The following is a 6,026-nucleotide window of genomic DNA, read 5'->3' as shown; positions in this document are numbered from 1 at the left end:
GTGGCTAGCCACCACGTGCTCCAGGTTGAGACTTGATACTCTGTTGACCCTATGTCATAAGTGTGGCCGGGCACTGTGAAAGACCCGGATGAGCTCGCCCCCGTAAATATTCACCAGTGAGGGTGATGGATAAAGATCATGATTATGATCAAGTTTATGACGAGTATAACTCGAGTTGGGGATGCATGACAGAGGGACAGTCCAATAGTTAGCGACCAGGACTTGTCGGGTTGGCTCTATAACCGACAAGATGATATCATCATCCACTAGGGACAGGCATTCATCATATGCATACTATATGAATTATTTGAGATTGCCTATTTGACTGCATATTACTTGCTAATTATCTGAAGGAATTGGAAAGAGAAGTATTAGTTAAACTGAAGAATCTTTAGTCAGGTTGCCTTGTATGGTTTAGCTTGTTTATAAGCTTGGATATTATCTGGAGGAAGTTCTAGGATTGCCTTCGGCTTTCCTCTATCATTATGTATTATATATGTGGAAGCTGTTACCATGCTGGGGACCTTTGGTTCTCACCCATGCGGATTTTGTGGTTTTCAGATGCAGGACGTGAGGTGTCCCGCTGAGGCATGCTGGAGACTTCTATTATTGCGAAGATCCTTTGTTCTCGGGGCTATGTTTCGGTTTATATGTTCTGCTTAGATACTTTTATCTCCATTAAATAATACAAACTGTGATGACTCCTCTTATGGGAGAATTTTGGAGAATAGGTTTTATGTATTTGTGTCCCTTTGGGTTTCCTTTGGGGTTTTCCTTATTTTATCATATGTATATATTGTTATGCTCGGACCGGTTATCTTCGCAGCCGGATCTTGAGTCTTGATATTCTTGTTTTTGACACTCCTTTGTATATATATAATCACGTGTTAGTTATCCTTGTTCGTTACATTATCGATCGGAGTGTTGCGCTTTCGAGTTGCGATTTTTGTTTACCCCTTTTTCTACAAAGGCTCCTAGTTATAATCAATCATTCATACTACTATACGTACTAGATTTTTATTTTAGAGGTCGTAATACCTTGCCATCTCTGAATTATGACTTAAGCATAAGACTCTGTATGGTAGGGTGTTACAATGGAGGGTATACAGATACTACTCCCATATGAAGCAGTAGTGGGGTTAGCATATGATCCCAGAGTCCTTCTGGACTGTTCATTTCCACTTAGGTTCATAAGGAGAAAGGGAGATGATGTGGATTTATTTTATTATATTGAAAAATTATTTTCAAAATAATAAAATAGAATAAAATAAAAACCAAAACAAAAAAAACGAAAAATAAAAAATAAAATAAAAAATAAAAAATACAAAAATTTGAAAATATTTTATGAAGATTTTCGAAAAAGTGAGGAGAGATAAAGTGGTTAGGATATTTTTGAAAAAGATATGATTTGAAAAATTTTGACCAAGTCAACTCAAGTAATTCGAAAATTATGAGAAATTAAAGGAAAAGATATTTTTTTAGTTTTGAATTTTATGATGAAAGAGAAAAACACACAAAAGACACAAGACTTAAAAACTTTTAGATCTAATGCTCTTTTTTTTTTCAAAAATTTTGGAGGGAAAACACCAAGGGACACCAAACTTAAAAATTTTAAGATCACAACACAAAGAAGACTCAAGAACACTTTGAAGATTCACAAGAACAACAAGAACAAAAGAAAGAACACCAAACTTAAAATTTTTTTGAAAACTAAATTAAATTTTCGAAAATTAAAGAAAATTAACAAGAGAACACCAAACTTAAAGTTTGCCACAAGAATGAATCAAAGAAAAATTATTTTTGAAAAAGATTTAAAAAGAAGATACCCAATTGCCAAGAACATAAGCCAACGCTCTAGCCAACTGAGCTATAAATTTAATGTGTTTTAAAAAGGTAATTAATAAATAAAAAAAATTTTTGAAAACTAAAAGTTTGAAAAAAAGCACAAGAAAAACAAGAAAAGACACAAAACAAGACAAACCAAAGATCTAACAAGAAAAATTGACAAGAACAATTTGAAGATCAAGGAAAAACAAAGAACATGCAATTCGAAAATTGAAAGACAAAGAAAAGCATGCAATTGACACCAAACTTAAAACATGACACTAAACTCATAAGATAAAAATGAAAATTCAATTAAAGAAAAATGATATTTTAAAAAAAAATTTAAAAAGAAATAATAGAAGATGCAATCCTAATGACTCTAAACTAAAAAGACAAATTTTTCCTAATCTAAGTAACAAGAATCACCGTCAGTTGTTCAAACTCAAACAATCCTTGGGAACAACGCCAAAAACTTGGTGCACAAAATTGTGTATGCCAATATTAATGGACTATTTCTCACAGCTTCGCACAACTAACCCGCAAGTGCACTGGGTTGTCCAAGTAATACCTTACGTGAGTAAGGGTCGAATCCCACGGAGATTGTTGGTTTGAAGCAATCTATGGTTATCTTGTAACTCTTAGTCAGGATATCAATTTTTATTATCAATTTGAATTGCAAATAAATAAAAGATCATGAAATAAATACTTATTATGTAGTAATGGAGAATATGTTGGAGTTTTGGAGATGCTTTGTCCTCTGAATTCCAGCTTTTCCCTTGTCCTCCTCTTCACACACGCAAGGTTCCTCCTATGGCAAGCTGTATGTAGGGTGTCACCGTTGTCAATGGCTACTTCCCATCCTCTTAGTGAAAATGGTCCAAATGCTCTGTCACAACACGGCTAATCATTTGTCGGTTTTCGATCATGTCGGAATAAGATCCATTGATCCTTTTGCGTCTGTCACTACGCCCAACACTCGTGAGTTTTAAGCTCGTCACAGTCATCCAATCCTTGAATCCTACTCGAAATACCACAGACAAGGTTTAGACTTTTCGGATTCTCAAGGATGCTGCCAATGGATTCTAGCTTTTACCACGAAGATTCTGATTAAGGAATCTAAGAGATACTCATTCAATCTAATCTAGAACTGAAGTGGTTGTCAGGCACACGTTCATGGATTGAGGAAGGTGATAACTGTCACGGATCATCACCTTCTTCATAGAGAAGCGCGAATGAACATCTTAGATAAGAACAAGCGTGTTTGAATTGAAAACAAAAATCATTGCAAATTCATCGAGACGCTGTAGAGCTCCTTACCCCCAAGATGGAGTTTAGAGACTCATGCCGTCAAAAGGTATATAATTCAGATCTAAAAATGTCATGAGATACAAAATAAGTCTCTAAAAGTTGTTTAAATACTAAACTAGTAGCCTAGGTTTACAAAAAATGAGTAAGCTAAGATGGATAGTACAAAAATCCATTTTTGGGGCCCACTTGGTATGTGCTGGGGCTGAGACTTAAGCTTCTCACTTGCCTGGGCTGTTTTTGGAGTTGAATGCCAGGTTGTAACCTGTTTCTGGCTTTGAACTCTAACTTGCAACCTGTTTCTGGCGCTGAACGCCAGACTACAACATGGAACTGGCGTTAAACGCCAGTTTACATCGTCTATCTTCGCACAAAGTATGAACTATTATATATTGCTGGAAAGCCCAGGATGTCTACTTTCCAACCCAATTGAGAGCGCGCCAATTGGACTCCTATATCTCCAAAAAATCTATTCCAAGTGCAGGGAGATCAGAATCCAACAGCATCAGCAGTCTTTTTTCAGCCTAAATCAGATTTTTGCTCAGCTCCCTCAATTTCAGCCAAAAAATACCTGAAATTATAGAAAAATACACAAACTCATATTAAAGTCCAGAAATATGATTTTTTCCTAAAAACTAATAAAATTATACTAAAAGCTAACTAAAACATACTAAAATCTACATGAAATTACCCCAAAAAGCGTATAAAATATCCGCTCATCAGGACCTCAGGGATCACCTTCTTCTTGGCCACAACTTCAAAGAAGTGGTCTTGATGGACTTTTGAGATGAATCTCTCCATCTCCCATGACTTGGAGGTGGAAGCTTTTGCCTTCCCTTTCCTCTTTCTAGAGGTTTCTCCGGCCTTAGGTGCCATAAATGGTTATGGAAAAACAAAAAGCAATGCTTTTACCACACCAAACTTAAAAGGTTTGATCGTCATTGATCAAAAGAAGAAAGAAAGAAGGGGAAAAATAGGAAAATGGAGGAGATGGAGGGTGGTATATGGTTCGGCCAAGGGTAATAGTGGTGTTGGTAATGTATGAAAATGAAGGAGTGTGGAGGGGTTTATATAAGAGTGGGAGGGAGAGGTAGGTTCGTGTATTCGAGGTTGGGTTTGGGAGGAAAAAGTATTTGAATTTGAAAAGTGAGGTAGGTTGGGTTTTTTTGGGAAGAGGGACGGAGGTGATTAGTAAAGAGAATATAGGGAAGAGGATAGGATTTGATAGGTGAGTGATGTTTTGGGTAGAGTGTTTATAGACATGTGTGAGGGGGAGAGAGGTGGGGTAGATGGGGATCCGATAGGGTCTACAGATCCAGAGGTGTCAAAGATTTCTCATCCCTGTATCATCTAGGCATGTAAATGCCCTCTGTATGTGATGAGCGGATAATTTATACGCTTTTTGGCATTGTTTTTAGTATGTTTTTAGTATGTTTTAGTTAGTTTTTATTATATTTTTATTAGTTTTTAGTTAAAATTTACTTTTCTGGACTTTACTATGAGTTTGTGTGTTTTTCTATGATTTCAGGTATTTTCTGGTTGCAATTGAGGGACCTGAGTAAAAATCTGATTCAGAGGCTAAAAAGGACTGCAGATGCTGTTGGATTCTGACCTCCCTGCACTCGAAGTGGATTTTCTGGAGCTACAGAAGCCCAATTGGCGCGCTCTCAATTGAGTTAGAAAGTAGACATCCTGGGCTTTCCAGAAAGGTATAATAGTCCATACTTTGCCTGAGATTTGATGGCCAAAACAGGCGTTCCATGTCAGCTCAAGAATTCTGGCGTAAAACGCCGGAACTGGCACTAGAATGGGAGTTAAACGCCCAAACTGGCACAAAAGCTGGCGTTTAACTCCAAGAAAAGTCTCTACACGAAAATGCTTCAATGCTCAGCCCAAGCACACACCAAGTGGGCCCGGAAGTGGATTTTTATATCATTTACTCATCTTTGTAAACCCTAAACTACTAGTTCTCTACAAATAGGACCTTTTGCTATTGTATTTTAATCTTTTGGTCACTTTAGATCTTAGGATCATCTTTGGACGTCTAGTTCTTAGATTATGGGAGTCTGGCCATCCGGCCATTCCTAGACCTTGTTCTTATGTATTTTCAATGGTGGAGTTTCTGCACACCATAGATTAAGGTGTGGAGCTCGGCTGTACCTCGAGTATCAATGCAATTACTATTGTTCTTCTATTCAATTCAGCTTATTCTTATTCTAAGATATCACTTGCTCCTCAACTTGATGAATGTGATGATCCGTGACACTCATCATCATTCAGACCTATGAACGTGTGCCTGACAACCACCTCCGTTCTACCTTAGATTGAGTGGATATCTCTTGGATCCCTTAATCGGAATCGTCGTGGTATAAGCTAGCATTGATGGCGGCATTCAAGAGAATCTGGAAAGTCTAAACCTTGTCTGTGGTATTCTGAGTAGGATTCAAGGATTGAATGACTGTGACGAGCTTCAAACTCGCAATTGTAGGGCGTTAGTTACAGACGCAAAAGAATCACTGGATTCTATTCCTACATGATCGAGAATCGACAGATGAATAGCCGTGCTGTGACAGAGTGCGTTGAACATGTTCACTGAGAGGACGGGACTGTAGCCATTGACAATGGTGATGCCCAACATACAGCTTGCCATGGAAAGGAGTAAGAAGAATTGGATGAATACAGTAGGAAAGTAGATAGACGGAAGGGACAAAGCATCTCCACACGCTTATCTGAAATTCTCACCAATGAATTACATAAGTATCTCTATATTTATTTTATGTTTTATTTATCTTTTAATCATTAATCCTCCATAACCATTTGAATCCGCCTGACTGAGATTTACAAGATGACCATAGCTTGCTCCATACCAACAATCTCCGTGGGATCGACCCTTACTC

This window comes from Arachis duranensis, chromosome 6 (genome assembly GCF_000817695.3).
Source record: "Arachis duranensis cultivar V14167 chromosome 6, aradu.V14167.gnm2.J7QH, whole genome shotgun sequence".
In the NCBI taxonomy this organism is placed as follows: Eukaryota; Viridiplantae; Streptophyta; class Magnoliopsida; order Fabales; family Fabaceae; genus Arachis; species Arachis duranensis.
Note: the sequence above shows the minus strand (reverse complement) of the source record.